This window comes from Pelophylax lessonae (genome assembly GCF_965119305.1).
Source record: "Pelophylax lessonae genome assembly, chromosome: 4".
NCBI classification, from domain to species: Eukaryota; Metazoa; Chordata; class Amphibia; order Anura; family Ranidae; genus Pelophylax; species Pelophylax lessonae.
This window is the reverse complement of record NC_138771.1, coordinates 319587687-319611941: the sequence shown is the minus strand read 5'-3', so window position 1 is coordinate 319611941 and position 24255 is coordinate 319587687. Positions and strand designations below refer to the sequence as shown.

At 40.6% G+C, this 24255-nt stretch overlaps 1 protein-coding gene across 1 annotated transcript in view; it reads left to right on the top strand.

Annotated features, from left to right (window-relative positions):
* Window positions 1-3111: 3111 nt before the first annotated feature.
* Window positions 3112-24255, top strand: part of CPLX2 (complexin 2) — a 366962-nt gene continuing 345818 nt past the window's right edge. The window contains exon 1 of the mRNA XM_082254100.1: window positions 3112-3294. The gene's annotated coding sequence lies outside the window, so the exon portion shown is untranslated. The remainder of the gene's footprint in view (window positions 3295-24255) is intronic.

Genomic DNA, 24255 nt, shown 5'->3' with positions numbered 1-24255 from the left:
CATCACCTGCGCCATGCCTGTACCATCACCTGTGCCATGCCTGTGCCATGCCTGTACCATCACCTGTGCCATGCCTGTGCCATGCCTGTACCATCACCTGTGCCATGCCTGTACCATCACCTGTGCCATGCCTATACCATCACCTGTGCCATGCCTGTGCCATGCCTGTACCATCACCTGTGCCATGCCTGTACCATCACCTTTGCCATGTCTGTGCCATGCCTATACCATCACCTGTGCCATGCCTGTGCCATGCCTGTACCAACGCCTGTGCCATGCCTATACCGTCACCTGTGCCATGCCTATACCATCACCTGTGCCATGCCTATACCAAAACCTGTGCCATGCCTGTGCCATGCCTATGCCATCACCTGTGCCATGCCTGTACCATCACATGTGCCATGCCTGTGCCATGCCTATGCCATCACCTGTGCCATGCCTGTACCATCACCTGTGCCATGCCTGTACCATCACCTGTGCCATGCCTATACCATCACCTTTGCCATGCCTGTGCCATGCCTATACCATCACCTGTGCCATGCCTGTGCCATCACCTGTGCCATGCCTATACTGTCACCTGTGCCATGCCTATACCATCACATGTGCCATGCCTATACCATTACCTGTGCCATGCCTGTGCCATGCCTATACCATCACCGGTGCCATGCCTGTGCCATGCCTGCACCACAGCCTGTGTCATGCCTATACCATCACCTGTGCCATGCCTGTGCCATGCCTATACCATCACCTGTGCCATGCCTATACCATTACCTGTGCCATGCCTGTACCATCACCTGTGCCATGCCTGTACCATCACCTGTGCCATGCCTGTGCCATGCCTGTACCATCACCTGTGCCATGCCTATACCATCACCTGTGCCATGCCTATACCATCACCTGTGCCATGCCTGTATCATCACCTGTGCCATGCCTGTACCATAACCTGTGCCATGCCTATACCATCACCTTTGCCATGCCTGTGCCATGCCTATACCATCACCTGTGCCATGCCTGTGCCATGCCTGTACCATCACCTGTGCCATGCCTATACCATCGCCTGTGCCATGCCTATACCGTCACCTGTGCCATGCCTATACCATCACCTGTGCCATGCCTATACCATCACCTGTGCCATTCCTATACCATCACCTGTGCCATGCCTGAGCCATGCCTATGCCATCACCTGTGCAATGCCTGTGCCATGCCTGTACCATCACCTGTGCCATGCCTGTAGCATCACCTGTGCCATGCCTATACCATCTCCTTTGCCATGCCTGTGCCATGCCTATACCATCACCTGTGCCATGCATGTGCCATGCCCGTACCACCACCTGTGCCATGCCTGTGCCATGCCTATACCGTCACCTGTGCCATGCCTATACCATCACCTGTGCCATGCCTATACCATCACCTGTGCCATGCTTGTGCCATGCCTATACCATCACCTGTGCCATGCTGGTACCATCACCGGTGCCATGCCTATACCATCACCTGTGCCATGCCTGTGCCATGCCTATACCGTCACCTGTGCCATGCCTATACCATCACCTGTGCCATGCCTATACCATCACCTGTGCCATGCCTATACCATCACCTGTGCCATGCCTGTGCCATGCCTGTACCATCACCTGTGCCATGCCTATACCATCATGGGTGGCTAGGCCCCTTGGAACGCCTGGGCTCTGCACATGTATAGGGGCTGCCCCCCCCCCCCGATGGCAGCCCTGACTATGTTGCTATGTCTTCAACATACATAATCCAGGTATTATACTGCAATCAGCTAAGGAGCAACCTCTGTAATAATAAAGGTATACGTTATGTCATACAGTATGTGTATTTCATTTAACTGTGCTTGCTTTAATCATAGGGATTGTAAGACATAGTCATTATATATATATATATATATATATATATATATATATATATATATATATATATATACATATACATATATAGCACCCTCCTAGACAGGTGCTAGGTACAAGCTTAGTTGTTGGCTCTGCCTGCTCATCAGGAGAGTCTGATTGTTAGTTCTGCCTGTTACATGTGTCCAGGGTGTGATTCATTTGGTCTGAGGGAGTTTCCCCACTGTATCCAAGAGGGGAGCCTGTTGGACAGTGGCAGTCCCAGTGGGGGGGGGGGGGGGCACAAGTGCAGTGCATCCTGGGATTGATCATAAAAGCCGGGGACACATGTGACAAGGGTCTTTTGGGCAGGAAGCCAGGTCCCAGGAGGAGGGTGATGGCTGTCTCTCCTCCTGTCAGTAAGGAAGGTGGTTACAGGCAGTCGGCCTAGTGAGCCAGAGTGTGATGCTGAGCCAGGAGGTCCAGGATACTGACAGTGAAGTTGAAGGCAGAGTGACCGGAGGAAAAACAGTGTCCGTGAGTACCCGGGAGCTTGCCAGGGGTCTACCTAGGAAGGGGACCACTCCAGTAGGGTCAGTGGACAAAAGCTAGCATACAAAGCAAGTGAAAAAGGGGGTGCCTAGTAAGACCCTGAAGAGTAACCTAAGGAATAGCTCGCCTTTCAAAATTTCACTTCAGTGGCAAGGTGAAGCAGCGGCCTTGCTGCACTCAATCCAGTTAGAAGTCCTCAAGATTTGTGCATAGTTGTCAAGTTGGAGTATCCCACTCATCCCTTCTCCCATCCCAATTATAAATAAAAATCCCCTGGACTGTTCATTGACTGAGCCAAGTACTAAGTGATAAGGTTTTACAAACTGTTGCTATGGGTAACCCAGGGGAATCCATCTTCACCAGCTCCCAAGGGGGGAGTGCTATATACTGTATATATATATATATATATATATATATATATATATATATATATATATATATATATATATATATATATATAAAATAAAGCAACGTTATTTTGTTTGTTTGTCACCCCTTGCTTCCACTACTATAAAAATAGGCTTACTAGGTTCTCTTTCCTTTGCATGGAAAGATAAGGTCTGGGGCTAGACAAGTCAGCTGTTAGTCTACAAGGTACACAGAAAGAGACAGCATCAGGGCGAGAGAGCGCAGGTCTGCCTGGGAGAGTGGATGCCTGAAATTCAAGCAATGTAAAGGATGTGCTAGTTTCACTGCCAGGCGTGAGCGAGCTATTTTTAGAAACCTTTTCTTGCAGAGCAGGAGTGGGAGAGCCGTTAAGTGGTAAAGAGACACAGAAATATAGTGACAGAAAGAGAAAGCAAGCAAAAAGACTGAAAAATACAAAGCCACAAGCTCTGACTCCATCTCAGGAACGCAGTAACATTCCCTAGCAGCATCCATATCCTTCCTCTGTGAGGTAGGTTCATATATTTTAATAGCGATCGGTCTAATGTTTGACTAAGCATTGGTCGTGTAGGCCCAGCTGCATGTGTTTCATTATGAAATCAGGCACAGTACTTAGCTTGTGGTGTTGAGGATGGTGTATTATAATCTAGACGGTGATGGGGAAATGAAAGCTGTGTCTGAACCTGCCAGGGATGTGTATCTGTTTCAGCACCATGAATGATAGGACAGCTCCTCCTGGTTTCTCAGCTTCATACTAGAGCAGACACTTTAGATGGGCAATTAGACTGCAGGGCTGCGCTAAACCTCAAATGTCCCCTTGCTGTTTATATAATGGCTACGTGTGCAGTAACGACTGTCCAATGCAAATCCATATCAGCAAGGTGATTCCCTATCAGCAAGCAACCCCCTGGGTGATTCCCTGTCTGCAAGCAACCCCTGGGTGATTCCCCAGTGTTTGTTGGTCAAACATTGTGCTGATCGCTAACAGTTGCATAACTCTGAGATCTTTGCGATTAACAGATACCCGATTTCAGACTAAAAATATTATGCAATCCATTCTTTGAACGGTTACCAATTATAGATTGCGTTGAGCTGAAGTAGAATAAAGAAAAGGTAACATGACACAAATTTCTGACTTGTTCTATCATGCTAGCTTTCTATGCATACTTTGTTAAATCTTATTCTCATCTGAATTTTAATGCAAATATCCTGTTGCAAGCAAACGGTTGTTTGTGGACCAGAAGTGGGTCCCTACCTTTCATTTGATGCAAATAAACATAGAAAACCTAAATGTTTTCAGAAGCGGCACATATGAGCAGATGCATTGGTTAGGATTGATGTCTTCAAGCTGAGATCCTGAGCTTGTCTCTTACAAGAAAGAACAACTGTATGGCTTTAGTAAATTTACTCGTGTCTGTGCGATTTTCCACCAGGTGTACTGGTGTCCTCTTAAAAGTGAAATGTCTAGGTTACTTAGAGTGTGACCAAATTGGGCCTAGTGATTGTAGTCGGTTCAATAGGATTGTGAGCTGCCCTATATTGAGGGGACTGCCATGAATGGTTCTTTCTACTCTTGTGAGATATCTATAAAATAAACTTAGGTATTTGTACTGTAGTGTAATATCTGTACATGAATATAGATTACTCTGCAAATTTTACATTTTAAAAAATGGCATTTAAGTAAATTTGTGTGTAAATGTTAATGTTGCATTGTGTGTTTTAAACCATTTATTGGACCTTTAAATGGCTCTGTAAAAACAGATGCTGGAAATAAAACAAAAAAAACACATACAATGTGATTCCCCAGTAGGTCAAACATTGTACTGATCTCTAATAGTTGCATAACTTAGCACATTTATATTCACCTGTATACTACATTTATAGTATATATACATTGTTAAATTACTGTTTATAGTCTATATTATCATTCTATTTATCTATGTAAATCATGTAAAAACTGTATTTCCTGCACTTGCTGTTATTGCACTCTGGTTAGATCCAAACTGCATTTCGTTGCCTTGTACTTGTACATATGTAATGACAATAAAGTTGAATCTAATCTAATCTAATAACTCTGAGATCTTTGTAATTAACAGATACCCAATTGTGTTGGGATCTGCTAATCACAAAACCCAAAAAGGTGCACATTACATGTAATATGCAGAAAATAGTAATGCATTTATTTAAAAAAAAAAAAAAAAACATTCAAACAATTGGATAATCACCAGGTTAGCAGTCAGAATGCCTATCTGTAAATATAACTATTTGGATGGGTGTCTTTGTATTTACATAATATTCCTATTTCTCAGGTTTTTTTTTTTTTTACTTTCTCTGTTTTGATATGCATTATGAAAATAATATAACCATTAGATTTAGAATCTGAACAGGATCATGCTGGTATGAATCATATACAGCTCCCAAGTGCATGTTATATATAATGAAAAATCCATGCCAAAGAATCTTTTGTTTCTTGACACCGCTGAGACGCACAAGACTCATATTTACTCAGAATATGAAGTTGACTGGCAGCGTATCTTATCAATAAAACATACATAAAATAGTGAGTGAGGCTTGTGAAAACATTGCCTCAGCCAACATGTTAGAGTTTATAATTATTACATATTGAGATGAACCAGTTTTATTGAACTTTACCATCTGCCAGACTTGATTCCTTTTCCAATTTAGCATGACTAATGAAACCATTCCAAGTATGAACGTTTATAAGCACTTAAACTCAAAAGCTTTTGGTATTAATATTTACATTATCAGTTAAATTATGGTTACATATATTTTTTAGTTCTCCTTGGTACATAAAGTATAACAGGCATGAAAACTGACATCAAAGTATCAAGGAAATTGCCCTGAAAAAAGAAAAAATTCTCAGAAGGAACCACTAACCCTAGGAGGTTGATATTGTCAAAATGGGCACAATTAATGGGTTAGGGGAAACAAATAGTGAAGGATAATTACACTGAAAAAAAAAAAAAAATCTCCAGAAGCAGTGCCCGTAGGGTGGTCCTTAATGCTTATGTAACCAGTGCAGTAGTAAATGACTTGTATAATAATATGCATGGAGAAAAGAGACAAAAAATATGTAAACATAGAAAAACGTAGAAACAGAAGATAAGAAACAGTAGAAAGAGAGAGTTTAAGAGATAGTAGTAGTAGTAGTGGACATGAGTTCCAATTATCAAATAATTGAAAGAAAAACTGAAGTCAGAATACAGATCACCAGCAGAGCTTAAAATTGTAACTTTGTGTGAACTTGCTCTTCACGATTTTGAGCGGCAATTGTGGTTGGTTTATTAATGCAATAAAGGTTGTGGGTTAAACAAGCTAAATGTTAGTAAACATAGGCATGCGCACAGAGTGTGACAGGTGTGCCTGGGGACAGCCTAATCCCCCTGTGTAGTGCAGATCCCTGATATTTCACCAAAGCCCCCTAATGGGGCTCCTAAAAAAAATTGAAAAAAAAAACAATGAAAAAATACAATTGTAAAAAATAATAAAAAATAAAACAAATAAAAACTACTAACATCATCCACTGCCCTACTGACACCAATCTTTGCCCTACTGACACCATCCACTGCACTACTGACACTGCCAGTATATATGACATATGCACACACACACACATGTGTTTGAGCTTTGAGGTGTGCACCCTAATTAAAAAAAAGGCTATGCTAGTAAATAAGGAAGCTGTGTTACTTTGAATACTGAATTATGAGTGAGGGAAAGTGAAAAAAATTAGCTTTTGTGCAAGGACATGGTCAAAGGCCAATTAAAGGGAACACAACATAGCCCTATTTACTAAGCTCAATAAACATTCACCTTACCAAACAAACAGCCTCTATATCTTTATCAAATCAACCCTGTTAGGTTACAATTTACAAAATCAGTAAAAAAAATTAGTGCTATTCACTAATGCACTAAGACATGTCCCCTGAGGACGTCAGTTACGTGCTGATGAAATGCGTCGGAACTAGGGAATGCTATATGTCACTTCCGGTACCTGGAATGCAGGTGGAACGAGGAATGGCGTCCCCTGCTTGAATTATCACTCCTGAGTGTTTTTGACTGGCTGAATGTGGACTACTACAATTGTAAGTCTACCTTTGTTTGAATAAATGATATTTTAATCTACTACAACATGAGAAGTTTCTTGTCTCTCCCGTCTTGCCTGTTTGATTGCTGACATGTTCTTATGAACCTGGTGAGAAGAATCCCAAGAAGGATCGCCAGTTTTCTGTACTGGTGCCTAAATCGACTGCCTGTAATGGGGGTCAAATCTATCTGGTAAGCAGTTAGTGTGTGTATAAGGCCCTGGTGAAGGAACCTGGTGGAGGCTACACCTTTCTGTGTAAGCACGGGTGATTCAACACAAAGGAAAAGGAAACGTTTTTTCCACATATGAATTGATCTTTATTTATACACAGATTCACTATGTTGTTTTTTGGTTGTTTTTTTGGTCATTTAAGGAGATTCACAATCACTTATGGACTAATGTGATCACTATTGTTATGCTTTATTTATGTATTTGAGCACGGTCTATTAACTCTTTTGCAATTAACAAAATTAGCTCCCCGAACTTACAAGGAAACCGGTACTGGGCAAGAAGTTTGTATTTTACTTGTCTCTGATACATTATTTTTCCCTTATTAATGCCATAACAAGTGAAAGCCTTTCATGCGCAGGTTAGATTTTTAACCACTTCAGCTCCAGAAGGTTTTACCCCCTTAATGACCAGGCCATTTTTTGTGATTCGGCACTGCGTTAATTTAACTAACAATTGCGCGGTTGTGCAATGCTGTACCCAAATACAATTGATGTCCTTTTTTCCCCACAAATATTTTAGTGATATTTGATCACCTCTGCAATTTTTAGATTTTGCTTTATAAACAAAAAAAGAGTGACAGTTTTGAAAAAAAAAAAACACTATATTTTTTACTTTCTGCTATAAAACATTCCCAATACAAAAATGTAAAATATCTAATTTTTTCTTATCAGTTTAGGCCAATTTGTATTCTGCTACATATTTTTGGTAAAAAAAAAAAGTTATAGAATTTACAAACTATGGGATAGATTTTTGGACTTTTTTATTTATTTTTTGTTGTTTTTATTAGTAAGGGCAGCGATCAGCAATTTTTGCAGGACTGCAACATTGCGGTGGACAAATCTGACACTAAGTGACACTTTTTGGGGACCAGTGACACCAATACAGTGATCAGTGCAAAATAATATACACTGTTACTGTATAAATGACACTGGCAGGGAAGGTATTAATACCGGGGGTGATCAAAGGGGTTAAGCATGAACCTTATTGTGCTTAATAATTGTGGGGGGGGGCTCTGTGAAAGGCACACAGAGATCAGTGTTCCAACTTAGCCTAGACACACGATCTCACTGTGCCTGTCTGACAGGAGAGTCGCCTGCCTTGTTTACATAGGCAGGTGGCTCTCCTGTCAGTTTCCCTGAAGATCGCAGGAGGCTGGTGGCGATCGAGTCTGCACTCCTGCGGTCTGGCTCCCGCTGTGTCTAATCTCTGGCAGGACCAAGTGCTCATGATCAAGTCGTGCTATGTGACTATGCGCAGCCGAGCCGCCCTGCCGCAGTAAATCTGGGTGGTCGGCAAGTGGTTAAACAGAATTCCCAACCAAACATCTCATTTGGATAGTTGGTTGGAACCACTGGTAGGTTTTTATTTCTGTCTATGTCACTGTTGGAGACAGGCAAAAGTAAAAAAAGTTGAATCTGTTTAAACAGGCTTTTTGTTGTGCTTGGGAATTTTTATATTGTCCTAATGGGGAAATTCTCTCTTCTGTAAAATAGTATATGAGAATGAATCTCCCCAACAGGAACAAAGACAGTAATATAAAACCGAAAAGTGGTTGTAACCCTGCCACGGCCCAATCCAAAACAAATGTTTAATTGCTATCTGTGATTTATTTGAAGAGATTACCCTTAATTACTCCAGAAGTGTGAGAAAATCTCCCCAACAAAGACACAGATAAGAATAGATTCTAACAGTGGTTCTTAATCTCCCACACTCTTTGCAAATTTAATTGTAAAAAATGTTTTGAAGCAAAAACCACCAGAATCATTTTAAGAGATATGACATAAATATATGTTGAAACTCTGACAACAGGGGGTTTGTAGAACTTTTAATACAGGGTAAGGAGGAAACCTGAAAGTAGCAGAATTTTAAAGCATATTTAAAAATATACTAGCAGAGAAGATACATGAAAAAATCTCTATGTGTAAATAAGATTAATGCACATCATGGAACATTGGTACTGTTTTACAGCAAGCATTTTTTTTCTGGGTCTAATATTAAAGTTTAACTAAAGACAAAACTTTTTTTTTTTTTTTAGTTTTGGATAGAGTGGAGAGAGATTAGAACATCATTCAGTTTTTATTGCTGCCTGTGTCCCCATTCGGAAGATTCACCCTATCTATTTGTCCTGTTTACCATTATCATTGAAATTGTATGTAAGAGAATCCCACATTTTGGGTTGTCCCTAGAAAATAAATAGAGGGGAAATCTTCCGATAGGGACACCAGTTCTGGTGACCTGGGGGTCCCCAAGGAATTCCCTTAATTTACAGGGATTTCCACTCACTTCCTGTTTGTCAATAGGACAGAAAGTGAAGGGAAATTTCCACATGGAGGCAGAGATGGCAAAAAAAAAATCTGATTGGTTATAACCCTCCCTTATCCTATCCAAAATGAAAAAAAAAAGTTTTGCCTATAATTCTACTTTAACTTCCCTGTCTGACTCAGGTAAGTACAATAATTATTTGTTTTTGTTTTTGGTTTTTCTTGTCTGTGTTTTTACACATTTAATTAAAATTTTTAAATTATAACTTTTTTTTTGACAAATGTACCAATGTAATTCAATTCCAGTTAAATGTTCTCTAGATTTGCTGAAGTAGTCATAATGGCCAAAGTACAAAGTCGCGCCCTTTTAGGCAATATTAAAGTATCACCTCGTAAAAAAATCTATTCTGTTTAAAACATAAATGAAAGGCAAAACATTTGTGTATGGATATTAAAAAAACATTATCAATAGTTTTTACCCCCTTTTTTATAAGTGATCACATGCCTTGTGTTCCCTCTGTTTTTAGCTGCATAAGAGCTGGGGGGAGGAGCAGCAACAGTACACTGAGCTTCCCAGTGAAAGGCTGTGCAAGGGGGGTTATCAGGACAAGCCTGAGAGGAGAGCAGACTGAGTTCCCAGCACAGCTTGAGAACTGACCATGCTATGCTCTCCTGCTTAGCCTGATCAGTTTTTAATAGGAAAGCAGAGGGATTTTCAGGAACACCAGGAATTTTACATAAAGGAAGCTGTACGAAGAGAACTGGATACCTTTTCATACAAGTACATGGTCCAGCAGGCACATATCAGCAATAAAATGTTGGGGTAACAAACACTTTAACTATGTTATCCCCTTTGTCCACAGATGTTCATGAACAGATAATTTTGTATAACTTATTGCTGCACATCTGCATGTTTTGAAATGTTTCTTTTTTTTGTATTGCCTGAAGTAAATCAGTGGCCAGCTTTGGGCACTTAAGATTTACATATTAATAACAAACAGAACATTGGCTTTAAACCCAACCCACACAACCCCCTGTAGCTGCAAGCACTGTGGCACAATTAGTCTTCAAAATCCACAAGTAAACATTTAAATGTATATAGCATAGTCAAAGTTCTTTGTGCCCAGAGTAATTCATATAACTTCTGTAAAAGAATTTGGAAGTGTGTCTGCATATGTATTTACATATTCTTAGCAAGCCTTTGGTTATCTCTATAGCTGCAGACACTGTAATGTAATTAATCCTTAAATATTCGACAGAAACACTTTCACTCTCTTTTTTTTGGCAGCTCAGCTATACCCTCTCAGCAGGACATAGCATCCCGCCAGCCTTCTAATCCCCCAAGTAAAAACAGAGCAGGTGGACAGGAATAGGGATGAGAAAGGAGTGCTAAAACACAACTTAAATGGAGTTGCTACTTCTCTTGAACGTTGAGTAGGATTTTCCAAACAGTCCCTAAAGCTACAGAAGTGAATAATGGCTTGTTTTACAGCTCATTTACTGCTTATTAAGACTATGTAAACATGTTCATAGCTCTACTTTAAAAAATTAAACAAGAAATTAAAATTTCATTACATGCAGGGGTAGGTAGGTTGCTAGGATGATGTTAAATTTAATTCCTTTTGGCTTCACTTTAATCATTGGAGCATCTTTTGATTTCTCTGGGCTGTTCTAGATCCCATAGGCTGCAGGTTTGATTGCTTCCCCCTGCATTCTGGAGACTTGCAGAACATAGAGGGCTGGGAGACTCAAATGGGCAGCTTTCATATTTATAGTGCTGCAGCCAATCCATGGGGAGGTGTGCACAATAGGTGGATAGGGGAGGAACATACATAGTCTTAGGTTTGGAGCAGCCCTGTTCTTGCCCTGCTGCAGAATTCCCCAGCCTTCGGGGCTGCTGCCCCTTTGAGGCAGTTCTGCTGGAGTCTTCTGATGTTCCTCAAGGTTCCAGCTATAGCAATGTTGGGGGACCTACATTTTATTACCCTTGGAGCTAAGGATTTGGGTTTGGAAATCCCACTGAAGAGTGCATGAAAGGAGCTGAAAGGTGTGTAGCTGCCATGGGAAATTGTGAGTACTGATCCAAGCTCAACAATTAAGTAACAACAACAAGTAACTGTGTGCTGTTCTACTTTGGGGGCCAGTGGTAGCTCTTTCTCTGAAACTGCTACAGGGTCTCAATTCTGGCTTTCCCCTGGGTTACTTTCTTAAAGACTGCTCAAACGTTTTTCCATTCAGGGGTTAATTCAATGTATGTGAATGCATGGAGGGCTGCATTCACCTGCTAATAAATTAAGGTAATAATAATCCTAACATAGTAATAATAACAGTACAGGTTTACCTCACCTTAAGGTGCTTCACTACTACAAAACCAGTTCCCCCTGAGGGAGCATGCAGGTTCACTCCCTCGAGGCTCTGGCATCGCTACAGGGTCTCCCAATCACCCCCTTACCCTTTCCTTGTGATACCTGGCCATTGATGCTTGTGTTATAAAGTGAAAACTGCCTTGCTGCTCATTAAGATGGTTTTCACTATATAGCAGTGCCCTGATCCCTATCCCGCTGTATGATAATAATAATCAACAAACAAGAAACTCTGAATAACATTTACTTTTAAACATTAATACAGAACAATAATTATATAATTAAATATATATAGATAGTATACATGTAATCTGGACCCCTTTAAATTACACAGCCACCCCTGTATATTACACAGCTGCCCCTGCACATCACACAGCCCCCTTACACAGTCCCCCTGCATATTACACAGCCCCCTTACACAGCCCACCTGAATGTTACACAGCCCCCCACTTACACACACCCCCTGCATATTATACACCCCCCCCCCCCGGCAGCTCTGCCCTTTCCTACCTCGCCCCAAGCAGAAAGGGAGGCAGAGCAGAGCAGGGAGTTGAATGAGAATATTGACACACAGCAGTGCTGATAAGAAAGTGGGAGCTTCTGAAGTTAATTATTCATATTACCAAACTGCTGATTGGTTACTAGGACCACGTAGCAACCAATCCCCTAGAAAGGTAACTCCGGTATCTTCCACTGTCTTATCAGCACTACTGTGTGTCTCTCCCGTGTTCTCATTCAGCTTCCTGCTCCCTGCTCCGCTCTGCTCTTACCTAAAATGTCAGCAGGCCAGATGCACGTGAATTTATCACGTGCATTGGCGGGCCAGACATTTAGAGGCGGTGGGTCGGGTGCCAACCCCTGCTGTAGGTTGCCAACTCCTGCCCTAGACTGTTTAATGGAGCCAGGGTGATTGAACTGTTGCCTGTGTGAACGGTGGCCTCTGCACTGTTTTGGAAAAGAACTAGTAAAAAATCCTACGTGGGTAATGTTACACAGACATGCACAATTTTTTTTTTTACACAAGTTTTGCAAAATGATCCAGTCACAAAGATCTGTGGGTCTGTGGACACAGTGAACTTGACCTAGAAGGACACAGTTATGTGCTGAGAAACAATACCAACCCCTCCACACTGACTAAATTGCAAATGCTAAGAGCAGAGTGTTGCCACAAACAATTTTCAATCATTCCTTGATGATCTTACAAAACTGGGTCATTGCACAGTCATACCCCATCACATATAGATGTTCACAGCAAAATGCAATAATCAGAAATCATCAACAAAGTCAGTGGAGAGGAGATTGACATGACTGATCACGGCAAGCAGTGACTAATTGTGTGCAATTTTCTGACATGTGGCTTGTGCAATTAAACTGAACTCCAGGAAAACGGCTAACTGCACAGGTGAAGTATTTCATCATCATAAGGGAACTGTTTTACCTGTCAAAGAATTGACATTTCTGTCCATTCAGTCTGGAGATTTACACAGCCCTGTAACGCATCATAGCCAGTAAGGTGATACAACTAAAGAATACATTGTGAAAACGACTCTGCCTCCAGTCTGTTTTTGGACAGTGAAAGAGCAGAAGGATATTAATAAGGTCATTTGCAAAGTCATTAGTGCACACCTTATAGTTTTGCCTCTTAGGGACGAGCAAGATGCTGTACTGATTGGAAGAATGGTGCCATCAAGCTTAAATCTGTATTAAACCCCAAACCAAAAATGTCAGTTATTGCAACTTCCTAATCATTAAATGTTGGGGTTGTATTCGTTTTCTTTTTTCCTTTTTTGTTGCCTTTTTTTCTCTGTTTTCACCCTTTGATCTAGCCAGTAACAAACCCCTTGTATTATAGTGCCCCCACTTTTGATAAAGGGTCACATGGGCACCTTTGGACAGAAGCATTGTCAGTCTGGGGGTAGGGAAGCGGTAGATATACTAGCAGATTTATATACACTAACACATTGAAGCCTAACTCCAGCTCACACTGCAATTACCCAAGCAGTTACAGCAACAGTTTTTTCAATTTCTTTGGGATAAAGGTTTTACATGACTAAATATAAGCTGACCATTGTAAGCACCACATTCATTGGTGTATGGTTACACAGGTACCAAGTTAGTCAGGTTGAAAAAAGACACAAGTCTATCTGGCTCAATCAATAAAAAACAAAAAACAGTAAAGTAAGATTTGTCTCAATACTCTTAACTGCTACATTTGCAGGAGAGCTTGTTCTGCTGAAAAAACAACAGATTCACTAGCCAGATTACCAGGTAAAAATAAAAGAAAGAAAGCCTAAAAAAAAAGAAAAGGAATGCAGCCAAGAATTGATGAGCTGCAATATAATAAATGTTTGCTTTTGGGTTTAAAACCGCTTTAAAGCAGTGTATAAATATACATCAACACACCATTTGTGTTGTAGCAGTGTAGCTTTATTTACATGAAAAAATGGACATCACAGGCTGATGTTTCAGGACTGCGCTGATATTCTTATCTCTTTGCCTTGAGAAAGGGTCTCTGCATGGTTATATATAATATACTTTGTTATAGTACTATACGTATTTTACCCTATTTTTAGACAAACATTGGACGGGCAATTGAGGAGATAGCGGATAATGGCTTTCACACTGTACTTCCTTTGTTTGCCTGCCCCCACATGCGCCTGGTACTGCTCCCTCAGCTCCCGGGATAGACGGTATAGAGGATCCTCCATCACTAGTCCTATGAGGCACATCTTGGTTTGTTTTGTAAGCAATTAATACATTGTGGTAGACATTGCTTCCAATGGGCATTTCTACTTTTATATGCATTGTTGGTTTATATATATCTTTTTTCATAGATTACCGATTGCACTAGCTCCTGAAGAAGTGTGAAAACACGAAACGCCTAGAGCGTTATGGCTGCAATCATTGAAATTGTATTTTTATTGTATTATTATATCTTTGTCTCCACAATCATTTTAATACCCTTGGGTTACTTACTGTGCACATTTTCCAACATGTTCTGGTCATGTGACCACATTTATGCAACTCATTGTCATTTTTTGTGGCATGTCTTTTGCCTATTAATAAATCAATTCACATTTTGATTTTACATTATGTGTATATTTATGTACGCATATTGTTTATTTTTATGTTATATGGGCATCTTTGGTCACACGCCTCATTTAAAGTCCCAAATCCCCCCCCCTTTTTTCTTGCTTTCTGCAATTAGGGATGGAGGTACAATATATTTTGTAACCTCATTCAAAATCCCACCCTTTCCTTTTATATTTACAATTAGGGATGGAGGCTGTGTTACCCATTTTGACCATACCCTATTAATAGTTTGATTTCTTGTGACATCCAGGGAGCTGGACCTACCTACTATTTGGGTCACCAATACTCAGTAATTATTCATACCTTCTCATGACTATGTTGTTGCTGTGAGCATGTGTACCATACCAGATTTATCCTCTTGGACTTGTGTGCCATGGTTGGGTTGCTCTCCCCTCTTCCCGGGAGCTGCAATGCGCTCCTGCTGCCCCCCCTTCCTCCTTCATCCTGTGATGCAGAGGTGGGGGCGGGTTTTGGCTATGGCGCATCGGTGCCACTCCCTTTCCGTTGCTGGATATGACGCCATTCTATGGGTCGTCCTACCAGCACGCTGACTCGCCATCTGCACTCCCCCACGAGGTAGGCTTGGCACCAGTTTCTGTTCGCCCACGCCGACAGTCCTGTGCAGAGCTCCGCTGGAGGGGCTGTGTGGCACTGGGAGCTCTCCCTGAAGCACGTTTGGGCAAGTGCTCCTTCACCCCCTCATTGGGATACTGTCACTTACCTTTTTTTGGACACATTGGTCTCCTGTTTTGACACTTGGATCTACTCATATTTATTTGGTAATTATCACATGTCTTTTATCCATTTTCTTTGCACGTTATTCAATTTCTGATACGCCTTTTTTCACTGTTTTTCTTTTTCTCTATGGTTTGCTCCTCATGTAAGCCTTTTATCATGTTCCACTCCTTTCTTCTATTTCTTTACTTTCAGAGTCCTGGTTTTCACCTTCTTTATTTCCCTTCACATCATTGGTATCCACACTGCTTTACTGGCCACTACCATTCACTCTAGATATTTCAGTGGCTGTTTTTGACAAGTCCTTTATTAAAAAAAAAAACATGTCCCCTGATGTAGATCCATCACCAATTAGGATTAGTAAATGTTTTGTCTAAACTCTCCAGCGGCTACATCTGCAGGACAGATTTGGTGCCTCACCCCAAAGCACCTTGTACCTATGATGATGGGGAAAAGGGCCTCTTCCCCACAACCCTGGGCTGTTATTGTGGGAGTCTGTAGGAGAAAGACTTATCGGAATCTGGAAGCCATCTTTAAAGGGGGGGGGGCAGCTCTGAGGTCATGCGTAAAGATAGCTGCCGCATATCCAGTTGACCATGTGGTTTTGGGGGGAAGTGCAACCATGTCTTGCTTACATCACTCACAAAAAAATTCTGTGAATGGTCAGTAGGAATATTTACATCCTTTGGGTGGTCTCTGGTCTACAGGACTATAAATAGAGTCTCTAGTATGGGGGAAAGAGAGGTTCGTTTTGAGAGGTTAATTTTTTGGAGCTGTGGAAGGAAAGCATGCAGCAAAAAAACCTCCTCACTGTCCTGTTCCAGATATCGATTGCAAGCTGTTGCCAGAGTTAAGTATTATTTGACCTTTATTTGGGATATTGGGAATCGGAGTGTATGTTTGAGTCTTGTAAATGTTTAAGTAACTTTTATGTGTAAGGAACTTTGTGTATTTTGATGTCCAGTAAAGTTTTGTTTAATGCTTTTTATCAAAACTGCTCTTGGTGTGTCTGCTCATTTTAAATATTCACTAGATATTTCAGTGACTGTCCAGTATATCTTCATTATAAATTTTGTTGTTACCACATTTATTACAATTGGTGTATTCGGCAGGATACTGCATGGTCACTAAATATAGAATATTTGGATGAAATCTTTTCTTATAGAGGATGTATGAGTATTATTAATTGAATTGCTGCTAGAGCCAGCAGTTTAGTGAATAAGTCCTTAGACACAGTCACTTTGAGCCAGGACAATACATAGAGATTGTGATTGTTTTTTTTTTTTGCATTTGGGTTCCCCCTGAGAGTAGAGATGCATACTGTGTTTAAAAAAAGCAAGAGCAGGAGGAAAGCTTCTAAGTATGGAGCGATTCCAACATGGGTCTGTTCTGGGTACTGGAAACCCATTGCAGAGGAATTTATTAAATATGCTGCTCCAATCTATCCAGACCTTAGTACTGAACTGGGTATGCTGAGTGGAAAGCTGCTGCCACTACTGAATGGTTTGTCGTGCAGGCCCTTTGCCGCGAGGTGCCGAAGAATGAAGCACTTGAGAAAGAGTTGCAGGAAGTGAAAAAGATGTTGGTTATGACCAAATAATTTATGGAAAGTAATGCGTGTCGAGTAGTTGCCCTAGAGGAGAGGAGTAAAGTGAGAAAGATTATTGCAGATCCCACATGGAATCCTGAAGACACGCTCCAGTCTTCAGATAATGAGTATATGTCCTATTCTAATGATAGTGATGATTTGGATGAGTGCCAGGCACATCCAATAATCACACAGCAAAGAAAAGGGAAAATAAATTGTGAGCATGGTGGAGAGAATGTTTTTTAGGATACTGCTCATGAGGATTTAAAAGAAGTGGCAAAGGGGTATACCCAAACTGAGCTCAAGGAGCAGCTTGCAGTAGTGACTGAGTGTTTGGAAGACACTGCGAGCAAGGCGAATGATTTAGGAAATAGGGAATTTAACGTTAAACCTGCAGTGGCTTTGAAGTGTGTTCAAACCTCTGTAGGCAGAACTGAAGATTTGAATTAGCGGTGTGCAGCCCTCATAAACATGTCTAATGATGCCCTAACAAAGGACAAAGGCTCTAAGCCTATAAGCAAAAGTAGGACATGTGGCACTGTTACTTCCCATTAGTGGGAAGCTGAGGATCTGATCAGCTATGGCCAAATTGAGTCAGATACTAGGAAGTCAAGGCCTATGGTCTCCAGGAGACACATGTGGACTGATTTACTTAGGGCGGGGTCCCTAGAGAGGAAATAGATGGAATTCCTACACCAGCATTGCTTAAGAAATGGAAGCAAGGGGTTGGGAATGGTAGATTAAGTCACAATAAGTGGTTTTGTTGCCATAGAATGGGGCACATTTCTAGAGACTGTCATGCTGTAAAGACAGGACAACAGCAGGCCTGTTTTCCCAGGACAGCATGGAGAGACATGCAAGTTTACTTGTTTCGTTGGAAGTCAATGCCCTTTCTGTGAAAGTGTTACAAAGGCAACAGTGGGCACTCTACAACAGTTTTGCAGTTTACAAATGGGCAGATTGAGAAATGTGAGCAGTGAGATATGTGTTTTGGAACAGGTGGAAGGAACATATAACCTGCCTTGTCTCTTACTCTTTTAGGGTATTGAGCATCAAGAGGTGGAATAGGCAGAGCAGATGACCAAGCCAGATGGGATGAGGCAGACCAGAAGATTGGATGAGAGCCTGAGGAAGATGCGGATGATTTCCTGATGGTGGCTGAATTGGAGTGGACTTTCGTCTGAACGTTTCCTTATGACCAGGAGGAGGACAAGGGACTTTCATCATTCGGGAATTTTTTTTACACAGACTGCCAAGGATATTGCTAACTTTGCCCAAAGTAATGTTGCAGATTCCAGGGACTTTGTCTGATTGCCCACAACATACGAGAGTCGAAAAGGACATTTTTCCTCCCATTTACAATACGGGGGGGTTTATTTCACCCTCTCCTGGGGAACGGTTTCAAGAGCTATGAGAATTCTATAAAAATCAGGGGGTGGAATGTGTTGCTATGAATATTTGATTATTTTATAGAAAATGTATTTGTTAGTTAGATTCTGTGTTAAGAAGCTAGGTTCCCCCAATTGATATGAAAATAAACCAGTCTGATTGGTTTAGGAGCTAAACATGTGACAAGAAGTATGTGGGGGGAGTTGTTTAGGACTTTTGAAACAAGCTTGTGTTCAGACAAAGGAGAGTTGTTTTTGGAACACAAAAGGAACAACATGTCTGCTTTAGACTTGATAAGCAGTATAGACTCTGAGCAAAGAACTATGAAGATTCTGTCTTGATTCCATCTTTGAGTAACTGTTTAGGATATTTATTGCATACACATTGTATATGCTTGCTTGAAGATAATTAGCTTGTGCATGTTGTAGGCGTATTTTTGTAATTATGAATTGTGTGAAGTATATAGGTAAAAATCATTGAGGAAAGCTAGGTCCCTACGAGAAGTAGAAATGTATGAACTGTAAATATTACCTATGTATGGGATCAACAGGTGGATTGTATCAGTTGTGGATATTTTTAACTGATTCATGACAAATGTTCCCATACATGTGTAATAATATCTCTCACCCACAGGTGGTTTGGTGAGCTTTGACGTTGTGTGTAAAGATGGTTGCCGCATATCCAATTGACCATGTGGTTTTTGGCGGAAGTGCAACCATGTCTTGCTTACATCACTCACAAAAAAATTCTGTGAGTGGTCAGCAGGAATATTTACATCCTGTGGGTGGTCTCTGGTCTACAGGACTATAAATAGAGTCTTTAGCATGGGGAAAAGTGAGGTTTGTTTTGAGAGGTTGGTTTTTTTGGAGATGTGGAAGGAAAGCATAAGCAAAAAACCTCCTCACTGTCCTGTTCCAGATATCGATTGCAAGCTGTTGCCAGAGTTAAGTATTGTTTGACCTTTCTTTGGGATTTTGGGAATAGGAGTGTATGTTTTATTGTAACTTTTATGTGTAAGAAGCTTTATGTATTTTAAAGTCCAGTAAAGTTTGGTTTTATGCTTTTTATCAAAACTGCTCTTGGTGTGTCTGTTCATTTTAAATATTCACTAGATATGTCAGTGGCTGTCCAGTATACCTTTATTATAAATGTTGTTGTTCCTACATTTATTACAGACAGTACAAGAGTTTATGACAATTCCTTTATTAAAAAAAAAACATGTCCCCTGATGTAGATCCATCGCCAATTAGGTTGCCCATCGCCACCGCCAAACCCAAAAAAAAAAAAAAGCTTTGCTTGCGACAAACACTCCCGCGGTCTGCCTGCTCCACCATGTAACATTTCTTAAATAACTAAGGGGCTGCCCCAGAGCACTTCCCTTGTTGAGGGCATGTGGTCTGTTATGGTTCAGTAGGGGAGAGGGGCACTCACCTGTCCCCTCCCTTTCCTGACCTGCTGGGCTGCATGCTTGGATAAGGGTCTGGTATGGTTTTTTGGATTAGAGTTCCCCTCCAAATCCATACCAGATCCGAAATCTATTTTTTCCCTGCTGACAGCTGATGACTCATCAGTTGTTAAGGACACTGCAGCCCTTCCCTTCCTTAGCAACCAGCTATACACAGTGTGTTTAAGGGAAAAAAGAAAACAAAATGTAAACTGCATGCGAAAACATATAAAAAACACGGGTTTAAAAATGCAAAACACGCCGGACAAATGCATCAAGTGCAGCCATATAGATGTGAACCTACACTTTTTTTTTTTTTTAAAGTAACTTTATTGCACATAAATGGATAATGTTCAAAATGGACTGAATGAAAAACAAAGAAAAAGGTAGAGCCAACAATGCTCAAACATCACATTAGTCAGTATATAAAGCATCCATTTATCATATACAGAATAATAATTGAGTATAAAAAAAGACGTATAGCCAACATTTTATCTCAGGCAGAGATCAAAACAATTCAATACAAGTTGTCTAGGAGTACTATTATATCCAACCTTCCTGCACCATAATAAGATAGGAGAGTTACGAACAATCCACAAACTTGATTATTAGCTTAATTGCTAGTTGGTATGGTGTTTTTTGAGCTCACCCATATATTCCAAACTTTGTGGAACCTACGGGGGCATCCTATAGCTTCATATGTTAATTTATGTAATGGGATGGCGCTGTGAACTTCCAGTGTATGATAATGGATTTCTTAGCATAGAACAGTACCAAGCATATAAGTAGCTGCGTGGTCTTTGGAAGATATTCATCATCAATATATCCAAAGAGACAACGTAAAGGGTTACAAATATTGGGTATTCTGGACCATGGAGCTAACAAAGGCGGTGACCTCCAACCCGAATGCTCTTATGGGTTGACATTCCCATATCATAGTGAATCTAGACGTAATCAGTATTCCTACATATAGTATCTAGTAATGAGGTGCTGACAAATAGCAACTGTCTGAAAAGTTGAAGTAAATACTCAAGATGCAAGACTTTAGAATGGGAGATATCTGCTCTTTCATCTTAGTTTTCATTTACTTTTTTTGTATTCTTCACTTTCAGAGTTTTCACTTCCCAGACCAGAGTGTAAGCCAGCAATTAGCGAATCTAGAGGCCAGGCTATGGTTCCCTGTGAAATACACACAGGGAATGGCTTATAGCAAAATGTGGGACACAAAGAATGATTTTTTGGTATAACTTAACACTGCCAGGCCAAATGTCTGCTAACATACAATTATTCAGAGTGATTATCTTGATGTTAATGCCCAGAGGAAATTCTATTCGGCTGTGTTTTCATGTGTATACTTCCATAATTAACTCTCTTGGCATCTCATTTAGAGCGACATGCATTTTCCATTTCACAAGTCTAGTATAATTGTTTATTGCTGGTATCACCAAAATAGGTAGCCAGAAGCCAAACACTTTGGAATTGGCTGACGGTTCCAGGCTTATTTTGAGAGAAAATATATTCTATTTGTATTAAGCACATGCTTTGCTTTATTTTTGCAGTCTTTTTTTTAAAAGGATAACTGTACTTTAACAAACATATTGGGTATTATAATATATCCAGGGAATTCAAGACACTTTGCAAATTTAGCATCCACCCTTTGTTTTACTGTCCTATCACTGAAAATCATCCTATCACCCTGAGGGCTGGTTCACACCATAGAAGTGCAGTCCAGATGTGTTCCAGATGCTTTTCTGCATGCACGTTTTTGACACGTTTTTGATGCATTCTAGGGCAGTCAAGTGCATTTTTTCACCCTCTTTTTTTTTCTTAACCTTAAATAAGGACATGTGTGTTCCAGTGAGTTTTTGGTGCGTTTAGGTGCATTCTGATGCATTTTTGATGCGTTGTACAGTACAGTCCAGTGCAGGAAAAATACAGCGTGTTCTACTTTTTTTTCTGGAACTGGAAAGCACTGGAACTGCAAGCACTGGTGTGAGCTATGCTATTGGAAACCATATAACCTACTTTCCATGCGTTTTTGATGCAGACAAAAATGCACTGGACGGCGTGTGGTGTGAACTTGCCCTGAAACTGCAGACAAGGACTTCTAGGGAAGGCAACTGCTCCAGATTTTTTTTTTTTATTCTACAGCCCTGATTTACTAAAGTGTGAAGCAAGGTGATGTACAATGAAAGTGATGTACAGTGAATTTGTATTTTCACTTGGAAAATGCAATCAGGTGAAGGAGAGGCTCCGTTTTTTTAAATTGTTCTGTACACGATTGAATGTTTGAAGTGAACACCTTTTTTTTTTTTTTTTTTTACTTCATCCCACTTTACATTTTAGTAAATAAGACCCAAGATCTCCAGAGCCAGGAGCCATAACTGATGATTGATGATTGATTGACACTGTACTTATATACTCACTGGAAATTACACACTGCTGGAAGAAGTAATATACAGTTTTGTATAAATGAACAGACAGTGTGACATGAAATATCATAACTATTATAAATATGAGGGGCCAGACTTGTTTAATCAATTGTGCCATGCTCAGGTTAGGTTGATTTTAGTTAGATGCTGAAGATATGCTTTTTATAAGCTGAAACATCCATTATTTAACCATGTTTTAAAAATGTCACATGTATTTGCTTGATATACTAATATTACATGAAGTTCATATGTGGTGATAATTAAAAAACTCATGTATCAAACCAGAGTATTTAAGCACAACTATAGGCAAGTATAAAAGCCAAATTGTTTAAAAATAGTGCTGTGCTATGAGCATGAATCAAATCATTATAATTATATGAAATTAACTATTTAAAATAACACAGTTGTGCATTATAAATAGGGATGGGCCAAACACCTCCCTGTTCATTTCACAGCAGAACTCCCGAAAAGGGGAAATTATTATTTTTTTTAAAACAATATTTTTTTCCGGAGCAGTGATTTTCATTATGCTTAAAGTACAACAATAAAAATGAACAATTCCTTTACATATAGTGCCTGGGGGGTCCCCTTAGTCTGCCTGTAAAGTGGCACATCTGTAGCATGCATAAAACATGTTACTGCAAAAATTAAATTTCTAAAGGAAAAAAAAAAAGTCAAATCCCATTTAAAATTACTAGTGGTTACAATTGCCTGCACCCAGCATTTGAAAAAATAAAGAAATAAATGGCACCCCCCCCCCCCCCCCCCAGGCCATACCAGGATTTAAAATGACACTTTTGAAGCAGAAGTAACAGAACTGCTTCCACTCTCTTCCACGTCCCTGTATTACAATGCTAGGAATTTGGCGGGGCTATATTATATACTGGGGGACGTATTCACTAATGATTGGCCTCTGGACCCCCTAGTCACTCCAATCACATTCCTAGCATTCTCCTGCCCCCTCAATTGGCTTTTACTGATGATTCTGGTCCAATCACGGGCTTTTAAAGCTCAGTTCCTGTCCCATTGCATTTTGGTCGGTTCTGGTTGCCGAATTTCGAATACCCAATGTTCGGGTCAAACCGATGGTCGACCCGAACCGTTCGATCATCCCTAGTCACAAGACCTCCAGTAACAGAGTATACGCTGATGCTTCCTGGGACATCAGACATAAATATACCAGGAGGCTGCTGGAGTAGGTTTGCTATAATTCGCATCTAATTGAGAATGGAGGAAGGGGCAGGCTGGGCCAAGAATCAAAAATAGGTAAAAATAACAAGAGGGCTGTGCACTGTAGCAAAACTGTGTAAATTTTAGAATGGGATATAAAAAATACAAATCACTTGGCAGATAAAACAGCCCCTATATATTTATTTGTCTGCACATTTAACCATTTGTCTGGAGTTCATCTTTGATAATGGAGGGGAAAAAGTCTGCTAAAACCTGGTAGGGTGTAGGCAGGCGGTAGTGCCCTTTTAGAGATGCCGCTGCCTTGGTGATGCCGTTAGTGAAATTATGTCCCTTTTATTATCAACTGTGGATGGGGGCCTGGGCACAAAGGAGCATGGGACTAGATTACCCCTGACTACCATCATGTACTGTGATCTATGTCATAGAGAGAGCCCTTATGGGCTAGACTGTCCGGAGGCTTAAGATGGGCACCCAAATTGGGAGGACTCAAAACCAGAGGATGGAAGGACATTAGCTATCTCTGACCTCCATTTTGCAGATCTGCAGCCTAGGGTGTAGTAGACCTTCTAAACCTGGGTCTGGAGAGACACCTTGAGAAGAGACATTGCCGGGGAGAGTTTACTGGGGATCTGTACTAGCA